The following is a 16,236-nucleotide window of genomic DNA, read 5'->3' on the forward strand; positions in this document are numbered from 1 at the left end:
TATGAAAATATTCCAAAGTTCTTTGGATTCACGTTTTATTTTCAAATTATTGATCAGTTGGTTAGAGTAGGACTTGAATCAGGAAGCAATTTCCCCAAATTATATTTACCTTTTCTGCAGAATAACAAGGCTCTACCAGTCATTTTGAAGCATCCCCGGGTGTGTGGATTCAAGTTAGGTTTCGTTATGACCTCTTGGGGCTAGGATGGGGTATGATTTTTCATGTGAATAAAGAGAGAAAATATATTTTTTTTATCTTCTGAGATTATCAAAGTCAAGGTGGCTTGGGTAAGCGTTTTAGTCCAGGTGCCTTTTGTTTTAGTTTTTCTTTTTAAAGTTTTTTTAATAAGAAAGTAAATTCCTTACACTTTATTTAAAAGTATTCTCTCTCTCTGTGTGTCAGATTTTTTGTAACAAATGTAGAGTTCATAAATTGCAGCCTATGGGCAAAAGTGTGATTTTCTATCTTAGTGTTCTACAGGTATGATATCACAGTCACACAAACAATCCCCATCTAAACAGTTACACCGCTGTTACTAATAAATAATTCATATTTTCAAAGTATCCCAAACTGAGGAAAGGAACTTCCCACATATTTTTAATTTATTTGTTCGTGAAGTAGATTTTAATCATTTAATGTGGGAATGAAAAATTGATGGGGGGGGGTATAAACTCTTCAAAAATAAAAGTCATTTTTAGATTATTTGTTTACTCATGAAGATTGGATTCTTATTGCAATTCCACTTCCTTCGCAAATGCATCTCAAAATATTAGTCATCATAGGGATACTCTATTATGTTTATCTAACACTACAATAACAAATTTTTGTTTATGGATATATCAATGACCTTTGAAATTATGGTGATGTTCCACAATGCATCAAAATGAAGAAAAGAGTTAAAATTGGGGTAAATGCAGTGAATATATACAATGAACGACAAAAGAAAATTTCATCATAAATTTAGGCCACAATCAAAACGTAATGAAATGTACATTTATACGCCTAACGATGGATATTGGCAAAGCTAAAGAAAAAAACGGTGCTAAAGATGAAAGTTAGAAATTACCTTCGTTATACGATATGGGAGAAAGCAGATGCTAATTAAAGTTTACCTTGGATATAAAGTAAAGTACGAGAATATAACAACATATGATAACAAATATAAGAGGTCAGTTACATTAATTACCTTGTTATTAATGAGAAGACTTCACATAAATAGAACTTTTGTAAATATTCTCTTCTTTCTCCTCTGAAGATGACCATAGAGGGTGCAATGATACTGCAAAAAAAATCTGTTAAAATTTCATAGACGTCGGAAGCAAATTGAAAGGGGGGCTAAACCAACAAAAAAAATTTTAAGGAACTAAGCCCCAATCTTCATTGCATATATTATGTCTATCTTTGCATAAAAAAGTGGGGGGATCCCTCTTAGCCACCCCCCCCCCCGTTCCGAACAGGTATGTTTTGATTATCCATGATCATTATATAATACTTTTCTGATCGTTTGTAGTCAGTAACAAAGAATCTCAATGATCTACGGGTGCAAATAAATCCGAAAGCAGTGAATATATTGATGAATGAATGTGGAATGTTGAATGTACATGTATTCAGAGTTACAATTGCACATGAGATTCAAACTATGCGTATATTAAAAACCTTAGCATAATCGAGGAAATCTGCTGAATTTCTGTTGATTGAATCCCATACAGAACACTTCGAACAGTGTTAGTTACACTACCACAGAATCCAATTCTCCTAAAACAAAATGCAATAACTTTTGAAACAACAACCATAAAGTAAGTGAGTATCTGGAAAAGAGGTTTGTCTGCAAAGCTTACTTGGGTAGAGTTTGGGTAAGGATATCACAATGCATTCTTATCCATTTATATTGCCATACGAGAATAATCTTAGCCATATCATGAGAAAAATAACTACCAACTACACAGAAGGATTTGGATTCTGTACCGATAAGAGGACCATGAGCCATGATGTACAATTAACGACATCTTGGTCGGAGAACAATAAATCACTCACTACTGGAGATAATGTTAGTTCAGAAAGTTGTAAACAAATATCTGAATATTTAACAGAGGCAGGCTACTGACAAACAAGGATATTACGGGGATTTCAACAACCTCGTTCGGCATTTGGAAAATTCCATGGTCGTTATTATGACCTTGTTTGCAAATACAGAATATCGTTGGGTCGTATATTGACTGACATGTTTCATACCTATTGTTAGGGCATTGATTTTATACTTAATTTGACTACAGATTAATCCGTGTACCTAATCAATACATAGGGTTCAGTGTGGCCGGTCGACAGGGGTGGCTTGTTCCTTTTAGGCTCCGGATCCCATCTCTGGAATTCACAAATACATGCATGCATTATTTTTCAAGAATTTTGAGATTGATCTTTATCTTATCCTTTCATAGTTATTCATATATCGATTCGATATATCCTAGTGAACTCAAAATAAAAGACACCACAGAAGATGTCACATATGTTTCATATATATTTATATATGGCTGTAGATGTAAATGGCCAATTAACAACTAAACAATATGATATGCAGGACGATTTCAGATTTTCGTTCGCCAAATTCCCCTTTTTATTTAAGGAATGACTAATAGCTACCAAAGTTATACTGGTATAACCTGGGTTGGGGCAGTTTAAGCTTTATAAACCGCGAAGCGGTTTATAAAAAGCGTAAACTGTTCCAACCCAGGTTATTCCAGTATAACTTGGGTAGCTATTAAAGTCATTCCTTATAATTTAATTTCCCATCATTAAGTGTAAAAAATAAAACAATTTCTCCTTCAAAAATGCCTTTAAATAGTTCGTATTTTAAATGTAACGTCAAGCGGATTGATGCGTTTTTGACGTAAGTCATTGTGACGTAGGCAATCCAGGTTATACTCTACATTCTAATTTTTTTATCCAATCGAGTGACGCTTTACAACCAAAATTAAATTATATAGAAATATTCCACATATGGTGTTTATGTCTCCGAAATGATTCGGTTGAAAGAACATGTTCTGAGTACGATAATTTTTTTTACCAAGGTAGGCAAGTAACAGGGTACCTTTTCTCAAATACAATGATCTTTGTAATGGTTTATGACGTACAAGCTTTATTTTTACATATATTTAAAAAAAAATTGAAGATCATGTTTTAATACTAATTTTGAATACAGATTACTCGATTTACCCGCTCAATACGGAGAGCTACGGCGGGTGCATGTGAACCGTCGACGGGAGTTTACTCCTCCTGTTTTCTAGGGGTTTGCGTTTTTGCCCTGCTCACGTTTACAGCATTTACGAGATTGAGTATTCATTATCTTCGCCTTTTTCATTTCAAACACTCTCAAGCGATCAGATAATTTCTTTAGTGGGAGGATGACTTGGTATGATGTATTTCATTAACTGATTAAAAAAACAATATCCTATTAACTGATTGCAAAAATAATATCATAGGAGAACGTTCACTCAACTGCACTCAGTTATACCTTCAATTATTAGGTCTTTCCACCTTTCTGTGGAAAGATCTATTGAAATTATTCTATTTATTATTAATATTTTTCCGCCGAGTGTGTTTTGAGTTTCAAGATTTATCGAAAAGATTCATACTTCATGAGAATGTACTCCTTAAAATAATTTTGCGGTTGACCCTGCATATATGAACTTTGACCCCTTGAGGAGTTATTACCCTTTTTTGCAATAAAAGCTTGTTATCGCTACTCCTCCAAAATGGTAAACCGTAGAGAAACCAAACCATCATCAATGCCTTCGACTAGCTTCCTAAAGGCTCTGACCTATTCAGTGAGAAAAAAATTTGTTATTGCCCCTGAAAGTTTTTGATTTTTACAAATAAAATTTTTCTAAATAACAAGTTGCAAGGACATGGGATCAACTGCACTAGATTCTTTGACCTTAGATCTTGAAATTATGGCCAAGGTCAAAGGTCAAGGTCATTCAAAATATAAAAAAAATTTAGCTCTTTTTATAGCTTTTTTGTCATTCAACATATGCTATATATCTTTTCAGCTTTAGTATGGCCTCTTAGAACTAATTCAAAGATTTCATTCTTGTCCCCTAAGCTTGACCCTTTTAAAAGTTATTGCCCCTTTCACTATAAACCTTATTATCGCTACTCCTCGGAAACCGCAAACCATAGAGATACCAAACATTTAAATTTCTATTGTCTTCAGGGTCTTTAAACACAACTTCAATCTTTTTTGTGTGAAAGGATCTGATGACCCCTTAAATGAGTTACTGCCCTTTGTCTTTGCGCTTACTATTAAATCCTATAACTTTAAAACTAAATGTCGTAGAAACTTGGGACAACTGCAAAAAGACCCTTGATCTTTGACCTTGAATATTTGCTCAAGGTCAAAGGTCAAGGTCATTTCATTTTTTTTATTTTTCCAATCTTTAAAGCAATTTCTGGTCTCTTTTTCATGCAATTTAATTGTAAAGAGTTAAAATATGATTGATTGATTGTATGTTGTTTAAGTCCTATTGGAGAACTTTTCACTCATATAGAGACCTCACCATATACCGGTGAAGGGCTTCAAATTTTGACCTTTACTCGGCACTCAGGGCCATTGAGCAGTGAGGGATCTTTATCGTGCCAACGCCTGCCGTGACACGGGGCCTCGATTTTTAAGGTCTCATCCGAAGGACCCACAACTTTCACTTCATGGCGAAGGAACAATTGCTACCCATTTTTTATCGACTTAGGTCAGTCGCGGCCGAGATTCGAACTCACGACCTCCCGGAGCGAGCGAGTCAAAGAAGGTGGAAAGACCTCTATTTGTTCTATGAACAATTAGTCTACTAGTTTTATTGTTTGTGGGTTTTTTTTTTCGCTGAGAGAATAATTTGCACAAAATATGTAGGCTGAATACTTGAATGGATATTCATTACACCTAGAAATATATTATTATGATGGCACTTAAGGTAAAATTTACTGGTGGGCTTTAATATAAGATTATTTGTTTTATTTATTTTCTCCCTCGTTTCACTCCTCTGAAAATAAATAGGATTGTTGCCTTTGTTACAAAATATCAAACCAAAAATAAAAACAACTTTTGTTGCATAATAGCGAACACAGCGACCTCTAACAACAACGTTTGGGCGAAAAGATAATTCGGACAAACGATTTTTTCCGCAGTAATCTCTGGCCCACAATGCAACGCGAATTGGATCTCGCCGCAAACTACGTTCTCGTGGTAACAACAAAAATTCAACAACAAAAAATAAACTCACCTTGATTTAAAGAATATTGCAGATAAATAACAGATTAAACGTTCTTTATTTAAAATTAGCATTGTTCAGGCTTCGGTTTGGTAAAAAGGGACAGCAACCTTCTACTGTCTCTTTACTGTGTAGATCTCTAGTTTCTTTTCTAGCCATCATACAAAATAAGGTGTTAAGGTGGGTGTGACCGGTGTCGACAGGGGATGTTCATTTCTGGTAGACACCTGATCTCACCTCTAGTGTGTTCGAGGTTTCCTGTTTTTGCCCTTTTCAGGATCTTTAATGTCTTTGAATAGGATTTGTAGGATTGGTCAAGGTTGTGAAAAATTTCTATCCAATTATATCCAAACTTATTGTTTGTAGTATTTTGTACAGTTCTGTCAAAGGGAGTATGAACTTTTTAATAGAGTTATATTTTTTTTTATTTGCAGATAGCATTCTCATACACTTGCTATAAATACATTAGAAATGTATTCCTTCAATGTTCCAACTCTGGCATTTAAATCTCGTAATTAGGCAATTCTTTGATAATTGTAAATAACTCTTGTCTTATTTTAAAGTCACAATCTGGCGATGAGAATTTACTACTGAGGAATGTACACAACACCAAAAATGTGTCACAGACTAGTTCAACTTTTCTTAGGAAATAAGTATAAAGGTAATGTATGTAACATTTCCCCTATATTTTTCCCGTGTTTACAAGAATATTCAATAATTTCCAGTTTTACCTACATTGTTTTCAAATTGTTTTACAACCGTGTATGACAAGTTTTCGTGATTTTTCGTGATTCGTTTTCAATATATTCGTGATCGACTTGTTGAAGTAAATTCAATTTCGGGATTCATCGAACTCATAACTCGGGATATTTAAAATTCACTGCCTGTATATAGCAATTCTAGTTCCACGAAACTTGCCCTCCCATTCTGAACTTTTGACAGATTTTTCAGTGTTGAGTTTGTAAATACTTGTACGGACTAGATAAATTATGATCTAGGTTTATCTCTTGGGATGTGTAAAATACCGGTATGCCTTCTAATATTGACTAAATTTCTAAGCGTGCCATATTTTGAACAGCAAGGGGGCAAAATCGTATGTAATCTCAGAAGTGTACTTGCATGTGATATATATGTTAAATATGGGAGGTTTTTTTCACATGTTATTAGTATTTCTGTGAAAATTTCATTTTTTAGGTTTGCTATCAATGATTTGGTAGAAGCAATGCATTATAGAACTTATATATAAAATACAAATGTGTACTAGTCCAGTGCTAGGTGATTTCATTTTGAATATGTGATATATATTCGAACAGGTGGTATCACCTTTCAAATTATAAAATTTAATGAAATAACAACTGATCTTAAGATTATACATGCACTGCATACATTTTCTCTATACAGGAAGTTATCATTTCAGTCTCTTTGTACATAAATAATATAATAACAAGAAAATTTAAAGAAATATAGCAAACTAGACTTCAAGGAAAATCTATATAACTTAGCAGTGATCGATAACATATGATGTTTTAAAATGACTATAACACAGGGGGGAAAGGGCAGCGCGAATTTGCTTAGGGTCAATGGAAATCTAGTTTTTCACATGCAGATCTGTTTGTTCTAAGGACCTTTTTAGCGTGCATATACATTGTAACTTTGTAACAGTGCCCCTCCCGAAACACTGAAAAAATGATCAATTATTTGAAATAGTAGAGATTATGGCTCAAATTAAGTTCAAAAATTCCATAGACACTTTTATAGTCTTTTTAAAAAGTTTGTTTAATAGTAATGAAATCAATTTCATCAATTTTGAATCAATGTTAAGGAAATGAAATTGCTCTTTGAAAGCCTCATAAAATTTCATCCTTTACTTTGCATTGAAGCTAAATTGTCTTGAGGAAGAGAGCATTCACTATTTAATGTTGTAAGAAATGCCAAAGGTAATATCACCAATTCAAAAGGAAAAGGTATTATCAGCAATTCGAATAGGTGATATCATCAATTAAATTCGAATAGGTGATATCACCAATTCGAATATGTGATATCACCAATTCGAATAAATGACATCACTTATTTTTTCCAATTGTGATATCACCAATTTGAAAAGGTGATATCACCTATTCAAATAGGTGATATCACCTATTCAAATAAGTGATATCACCTTTTCGAATAGGTGTTATCACCTATTCAATTTGAATGAGTAATATCACCTATTCAAATAGGTGATTTCACTAAATACGAAAACGGTGCCTCATTCAATAACCAATATCACTGCATATGGTGTTTTTATTTCCTATGTAACTTAAAAACGAGATTTGATTGGTTAGGATGCCAGGTGTAAATTTTCGTACACAAAACTTCAGCCATGTGTTGAAAAAAGTGACATCACAGTGCACTGATTGGACCTGGACTAATAATGTCTTCTGGGTTAATTCGATACACGAAAGCATGTTATACTAACGAAGATGAATATTGTTTATCTATATATCTAAATGTCGAATTGAAGGCTAAGGTAAGGGTCTCCTTTTCTTATAGAAACTATTGGGAATATTTTGCGTCATAACAATACACAAACAAGTCTGCTTATGAAGATGCAAAATTAATACCCATGAGAATTCCAATAGATTGTTGGAAAACGAGAAATAAGCGAGTCTGAAAAGTCATTCTGTACGTTTTGAGGCAATTGATTTTGAATGCTTTGTTATTTCAAATTTTCTAAAAGTTCTTTGGAGTATTTAGAATCCATATTTGACTAACACCATTTCTTTAATATGGTATTGCACGTTGCATTCTCCTTCACTGCTGTTAATGTTTTCAAGAGGAGAAAAGAAAGAAGCTTGGTAGAACATTTCACTAGATCCCGATATGTATCTTAGTTTATGAAAATTTTTAATGAAGTTTTCTGAAATCCAGCATGGGTGTCGTAATTTAAATTCAATTGAGTTCTTGGAACTATTGAAAATATTTAAAACTGGCATGATTTTGAAGAATATCTTCCCTAGAAAGAGTACTATAAGTTGGGCTGCCATTTATAGGAATATTGGAATAAAATCCAAGTTCCTCTAATAATGAGCCTCACTAACACAGACTATGTTGTTCCCTGCTTTGTCAGTTGTAATCAGTACATATTGATAATGTTATCTATCTAATTCATTGGTCATTTCTGAATTACAAAAGACAAAAGGTAGATGGTTCGCATATTGCCCTTCAACCGTTTAATACGATATTCATATCTTTTAACTTATATATACATGTAAATCATATACTGTATCAATTTCGATGTATTTATATCAATTTAACTGCTTTTGTTAAAGGTAAATGATTTTGAATTACGTATGTTTGAACAGAGAAATGCAACGGTGGAAAATCGTGAATTTTCAAAATGCATAATTAAATGCACTGCACGATAACTAACTATCATTGTAACTGTAACTATGATAATCATGTTTGCATTTTTCATAAAATAATGTAATATACATGGCATAAGTGTCAACGGAGATGTCAATTCTGTGTGACAATATTGTGTTGACCAGTATGTCACAGGGTATATCTGACACGAGTTCATGTTTATTTTTATTGGTTAACGTCCCATTCGAGAATTTTCACTCATATAGAGACGTCACAGCATGCCGGTGAAGGGCTTCAAATTTAGACCTATACTCGGCACTCAGGGCCATTGAGCAAGCAGTGAGGGTTCTTCAACGTGCCAACGCCCATCGTGGCACGGGACCTATGTTTTTAAGGTCATATCCGAGACACCCGTGACTTCCACTTCTAATGCCGGGCGCTTGGCGAAGGAACAGTCACTACCAATGTTTACGTCTTAGGTTTGACGCGGCGCGGAGAACGAGAATCGAACCCGGGCCTCCCTATCACGAAACGAACGCCCTACCACTAGGCTACCGTGAAAGGTTACAGTGGACTCGAACCCGCAACGTAAGGATCAGCCCCTTACTTCGCCACTCTAGAGCAGACGCTGTAACCACTGCGCCACGCAGGCAACTGACACGAGTTCATAAAACCATTGAAGACAAGGTTAACTTCTAGTCTTTTGACGAAGACAAGATTAGCGTTTAGTCTTTTGACACAGATTTCCCCTTTTCTATCGGGAAAGAAATCTTTCTTTCAACGAATCATCCCCTTGTTTTTCAATGTTCTTTATACAACAGTGTAAGAGACTTCTACATTTAAATGTTAGTAGGTTTGCTGAACTAAGAATATTTCCACTGTCTGTTCTTTCTTTCACTTGATAATAAGATCTCGAGAGATCGTGATAAAACCATTAATTTTATGTCTGTCACCACGTACAGACTCTCATTACAGGTTAACTGTTTGAATGTAGCTCTTTTCAGGTTTAAGCTCATTCACACAATATTAAACAGCCAATGAAACGCATGCTTCTCATTTATAAAAATAAGTCCTAATAGAATATTGTTTAAAGAATCTTCTCGCTACCTCATCAAAAACAAATCTTTGGAGGACAACTCAAAGGGGGAAGATGAACTGCAGTAAGTTCTATGAACAGTTACTGTACGGGATAAACACCGAAAGAGATAACAAAACTGAAACCGATCTACTTATTTCAACGTTAGACGCTACCAGTCCATGTGGACAACAAAATATATCTGACCAATATACACAGCTGTATACGACATTCCGCATTAGTAAATTCATCCTTCTGTATGTCTCACCTTTCATTCTATTCTTTGGAGTCTTTGGAAACCTTTTGTCCTTCATTGTCTTGCAAAACCAGTGGAAAAAGGTTTCGACCTACTTTTACTTAAGCATTTTGTCTATCGTAGATTTGGGTGTCTTGCTAACCGGACTGACAAGAATCTGGGGAGAACAGTTAACAGGGAAAGATATACAGGATTTTTCGGACTTAACTTGCAAGTTGTCCATCTTCTTTGGTCTCTTGTTTAGCTACGAGTCGGTTTGGATCATTATATCAGTGACAGTTGAGATTTATTGTAGTCAAATATCCATTTCGTAACCTATCGAAATGTAGAGTTCGCAAAGCAAAAATTACATGTGCCCTTATATTTACTGTCATTTGTATCGTAAATGTACACTTTTTAGTGCTTGCAGAAATTCAAGTCAAAAATGGAGTTCCGAAATGCGCAATAAAACCCTCCTCCTCAGCCATTATGCATGACATTTGGCCATGGATTGACGCAGTAGTGTATTCTTTTCTACCATTCTCAATTTTAGTGGTGCTAAATAGTGTTATTGTTTATTCTATTTGTAAAGCAAAGAAAAGACGAATACGTATGATGTCCTTTAACCGCCGACCAGAAGAATCTCCTACCATTTCAAAATTTTCCAAAGAAAACAAAAAGACAACAGCGATGTTGTTGGCATTATCGTGTGCCTTTCTCCTTACTACATTGCCAATGAATGTAGCAATTATCATTAGCAGTTTTTGGAACAATTCCGTTGATCGGACCTTTGAAGGATTTGCCAAGCTACATTTAGTTAAAACTATAGCTGAAATGCTAATGTATATAAATCACTCCATTAACTTTCTGTTTTACTGTGCACTTGGTGAGAAATTTCGCCGAGCAATATTCAAGATTGTTAGAATTATGTTTAAACAAAGAAAGGAGTCTGCTAATCCATTGATCCGTAAGGAAACAGCTGGGATCAGACTTTTATCTCATGCATATATTACATAGATTTTGATGTAGGGAGGAGTTTCAGTAATAAAAGTTGTAAAACTCTTTCTTATGGCACGCCCTTTTACTATTTATTCGTAAAATAATTTTTCTTTCAATAAGAGAGATATCTCTTTAGCTTATAGAGATATCTCTTTAACTAAAAGAGATATCTCTTTGACTAAGAGAGATATCTTTATAACCTACAGAGATATCTCTATAAACAAAAGAGATATCTCTTTTTGTAAGAGAGATATCTTTTTACTTAGAGAGATATCTTTTTAAGCTAGAGAGATATCTCTTAAAGTTAGAGAGATATCTCTTTAACAACGTTAAAAGAGATATCTTTCTAAGTTAGAGAGATATCTCTTTAGATTTTCAAAAAGAGATATCTTTCTAAGTTAAAGAGATATCTCTCTTAATGAAAGAGATATCTCTTTTCAAGTGATCCTTAAAATGAAATAATTATTCCTCCCTTATAATACGAAAGCGAGGCTAGACACCACATGGCAGGAAGTGTAATGTTTGATGATCATATATAAGGTAGATCTCTGCCTCTGGAATAGATTCAGCATGCCCAATCCCAGAATGAAGTATGTAGAAAGAAATGCTAAATCCCTTGTTTGAAACAACAAAAGGATAATGACTACTTTGTTGATAAACATGCTGAAGTCTTTATATTCAGGAAAACGAAAGTAGCTAGGCTAGCAATAATCTCAACTGCGATGGACCGAATTTTCTCAACTTTTGAAATAATCAGCTGTTTCTAATTTTAAATTTAGACAACACTGAATTACTTGACATATTCATTTAAGTTATATTGTAAAATAGGTCAAATTTAAAGACTACTTTAATTAACATCCTCGTCGAAATCAAGTTGGAGAAATCGGGTGGGGGTCTATTCCGTTGAACAGTGAACTTTTGCTGAATATTTTTATTGGGCGTAATTAATGTTGTTTTGTGGAAAAAGAAAGTGGGGAGATTTGCTCCCAGCCAACCACCAGCAATTCTACAATTAGCCCCATTAGGTTTTGATACTCATGGTTTAATGCACAGGTGCTTGGGGACAGGACCCCCCCCCCCCCCCGTTGCAACGATTTCAAAAGGCGAAAGTGGGGGGGGGGGGGTAGCAACTTCTCCAAACAACATTAATGGCTCTCTGAATTATTTTTTCATGATTTTTTAAAGCATTTGTTGATGTATAATGCACTATAAAAATTCACAGTTGATGCAATAAGCTATACATGTATATGTATCCAGAGATATATATGCAACGGGGGGGGGGGGGGTTCTTGTCCCCAAGCACCTGTGCATATATTATGAATGCATTAATTGTGAATTTTTATAGTGCATTATACATCAACATATATGCTTAAAAAAATTAATCAAAAAATAACTCGGGAAGCCCAAAATTTTAGAGGGTTGGGGTGGGTTGTGTTCCTGTTCCCTAGAAGCACCTGTGGTTTAATTATGTACATTTTGTCTCTTGTCTTTTATACAATAAGCTGAACTCTGATTGATTGCAAAGATCAATAATATGCGCTAGTCATTATCCTTCAATAAATCGCACAAAAAATTAACAAATTTAAATAAATTCAGTCTAACTAAAATTAGATCTTTATTCCGCTCCAACAAGATTGCTACACATTGCGATCTAGTTGGGTCTAATTTTAATTTTTTCTGCTCTCACTAAAGGAAAGGGATCAAGACATTCTTTGATTTTGATGCAAATTCTATTGTGTAAAATGGAAATAAAAATGATAATAATGGATTGCCAACTCATAATTGCAACACTTCTTTTATGGAAATCTATAGCTTGAACTTGGTTTTTTTTTTTTTTAGAAGTTTGAAAATTTGCCTTAGCAGAATAGAAATACTTTCCTTAACATCTGAAATGTAGGAGAATATAGGTACCCCTTAATCTTCAGAATTTTTATTTATGCCCCCGCCATAAAATGGACGGGGGGGGGGGGGATATAGTGTTACCCTGTTCCGTCATTCTGTCATTCCGTCATCATTGAATTTCCGTTTATTATCTCAGCAACAGTTGCACACATTCAACTCAAATTTGATATATGGATACGTCATAGGAATATGCAGGTCAAGTTTGAATTTGGTCATGGTATTGACAGTTATCCCCCTTGAACTTAGAAAAGATTTAAAAATTCTCAATTTCTAATCATTATCTTGGCTACAAATGTGCAATTTGCAATTTGAAATTTTGACTGTCTGCGGGGGCATTTGTGGTGTTATCACACACATATAGTTTGTAAAATAAAATCCTTGCCCTTTGGTCTTTGTTTTCATTTCCCAACAAAATTAATCTATCATGGTACAATTGTACATTCTCTGACAATTCCTCAGAATTTTTTTTTTATATTTTTGAAATCAAATATTTCTGAAATTAAGCAAAGTTTACGGTTCAGTGCAGTCATTTAGGGTACATACCAGTAATATTCCAAATCACTTTTTATTTAATTTTATTTAAATGCAAAAGGTGTCAATAATTTTATGCCAGAAATTGGCTGTTTGGTATTGACAGAAAGCAGTTTCAGTAACTATGGCACAATTCATTGAGTATACCTTCCATAAAGTAACCATGACTGGGAGATTTTTTTTTATCTCTGATATAGTGTAAAACAGGTCACTTCAAATAATTTGTGTGTTGCAGGCTGAGACATCTGAGTTGTGTCCCCTCCTTTGTCATAATGCCAGCTAGTGTAAAGCTGAGATTGATCAATGTACTCTAAGCTAACTTAGGACAGTGCTCTAGACCTGGTGTATTCCTAAGGGAATAGAGAGCCAACAGGTATTTATTCTTACTGATTGCACGACTAAATATTAATAAAATATATTAATCATATCTTAATGAATTCCATCTGTTCAACAATCTTTGATTTACCTCATTACTTAAAAAAATGTTACACATAGGAATTGTCCATTACAGAAGGACAACTATAGTTGTAAGGGTCCAATCACTATGAATCGATTTCATTGAACATTCATATGGGAATGGGATATAACTCAATCAACAATATTAGTTTTCTTTATAATGTCCTTAGCTTTCAAATTTTATACATGTTTGGTCACAGAAGGAAGACACATGTAGTTTATGAGATCACACAAAATAAGTTTGTTTGTTTGTAGACCATTCTGCATCATCACATTTATGGTGATGTGTTAAATACACATAAATAAATACCCTGTACATGTATAACTTTAATTCACTCTGTCTTACAAATTAAAACCCTTCAATATTATATGCAGAAATAGTTGATGAAAGCTTGACACCTACATACAATGTAAATGAACCTAAAATTTAAGAAATACCAGGTACATGTTCTAAGATTGAATTGTGTGTCTTTCAAGCTTGTTTACTTCCATTATGAATTAATAATTAAACCCTTAGTTTGGCCCTCTCTCACTTTCATATTTTTAGCTCACCTGAGCCAAAGGCTCAAGTGAGCTTTTCTGATCACATTTTATCTGTAGTCCATCCGTCTGTCTGTCTGTCCGTCTGTAAACTTTTCACATTTTCGACTTCTTCTCCAGAACCACTGGGCCAATTTCAACCAAACTTGCCACAACATATCCTTGGGTAAAGGGGATTCAAATTTGTTCAAATGAAGGGCCACGCTTTCTTCCAAGGTGAGATAATTATGAAATCGTGAAAAATTAATGGCATCATTAAAAAATCTTCTTCTCAAGAACCACTGTGCTTGAAAATATGAAACTTATGTGGAAGCATCCTCAGATAGTGTACATTCAAGTTTGTTCAAATCATGACCCCCCGGGGTCGGGTGGGGCCGCAATGGACGATCATAGTTTTACATAGGAATATATAGGAAAAATCTTTAAAGATCTTCTTCTCAAGAACAGCAAAGCCATGATTGGTCACATTTATATGGAAGCATTCTTAGATTAGTGTAGAATCAAGTTTGTTCAAACATGACCCCTGGGGGTCGGGTGTGGCCACAATGGGTGATCAAAGTTTTACATAGGAATACATAGGAAAATTTTTTAAAGATCTTCTACTCAAGAACAGCAAAGCCATGATTGGTCATATTTAAATGGAAGCATCCTCAGGTAATGTAGATCCAAATTTGTTCAATTCAACCCCCCCCCCCCCCCGAACCACTTTTATTAGCTCACCTGAGCCAAAGGCTCAAGTGAGCTTTTCTGATCACTTTTTGTCCAGCGTCTGTCTGTCTGTCTAGCTGTCTGTCCGTCCGTCTGTCTAGCTGTCTGTCTGTCTGTAAACTTTTAACATTTTCAACTTCTCCAGAACCACTGGGCCAATTTCAACCAATCTTGCCACAAGGTATCCTTGGGTGAAGGGGATTCAAGATTGTTCAAATGAAGGGCCACACCCTCTTTCAAGGGGAGATAGTGAAGAATTAGTGAAAAATTAATAGCATCTTTTAAAAATCTTCTTCTCAAGAACCACAGGGCCAGGAAAGATGAAACTCATGTGGAAGCATCCTCAGGTAGTGTAGATTCAAGTTTGTTCAAATCATGACATTCGGGGGTAGGGCGGGGCCACAATAGAGGATCAAAGTTTTACATAGAAATATATAGAAAAAATCTTTAAAAATCTTCTTCTCAGGAACAGCAAAGCCCTTATTGATTATATTTATGTGGAAGCATCCTCAGGTAGTGTACGTTCAAGTTTGTTCAAATCATGACCCCCGGGGGTAGGGTGGGGCCACAATGAAGGATCAAAGTCTTAAATAGAAATATATAGGAAAATTTCTTCTTCTGAAGAACTGCAAAGCCATGATTAGTCATTTTGATATGGAAGCATCTTCAGCTCGTGTAGATTCAATTTTGTTCAAATGATAACCCCCGGGGGTAGGATGGGGTCCAATGGGGGATCGAAAGTTTTACATAAGAACATTAGGAAAAAAGATTTCTTCTCAAGAAAAGCTATGTTTAGTCATATTGATATGGAAGTATCCTCAGAAAGTGTAGATTCAAGTTTGTTCAAATGATGACCCCTGGGACCCCACAATCGGGGATCAAATTTTTACAAAGGAATATATGGGAAATTTTTTTAAAATCTTCTCAAGCACAAGAAAGCCATTTGATTTGTTATATTGATATGTAAGCATCATCAGATAGTTTAAAATCCCCCCCCCCCTCCCGGTAATCTTTTCAATACTGAAATGATTTGTACGTTTGCCTACCCAATGTGCTCAGGTGAGCATTGTGGCCCATGGGCCTCTTGTATTTAAACTTTTAAACCGTTCAAGACTAAACTGATTTCTGCTTTTTCCTAGCCATAGTGCTCAGGTGAGCAATGTGGCCCCTGGGCCTCTTGTTTTTA

General features: G+C 34.8%; 1 pseudogene; it reads left to right on the forward strand.

Moving 5' to 3' along the window:
- Window positions 1-9,754: 9,754 nt before the first annotated feature.
- LOC133172103 (FMRFamide receptor-like) lies at window positions 9,755-10,931 on the forward strand (annotated as a pseudogene).
- Window positions 10,932-16,236: the final 5,305 nt, after the last annotated feature.

Source organism: Saccostrea echinata, unplaced genomic scaffold (genome assembly GCF_033153115.1).
Source record: "Saccostrea echinata isolate AGI-Se365-2 ecotype Australia unplaced genomic scaffold, CSIRO_AGI_Sech_v1 ptg000054l, whole genome shotgun sequence".
In the NCBI taxonomy this organism is placed as follows: domain Eukaryota; kingdom Metazoa; phylum Mollusca; class Bivalvia; order Ostreida; family Ostreidae; genus Saccostrea; species Saccostrea echinata.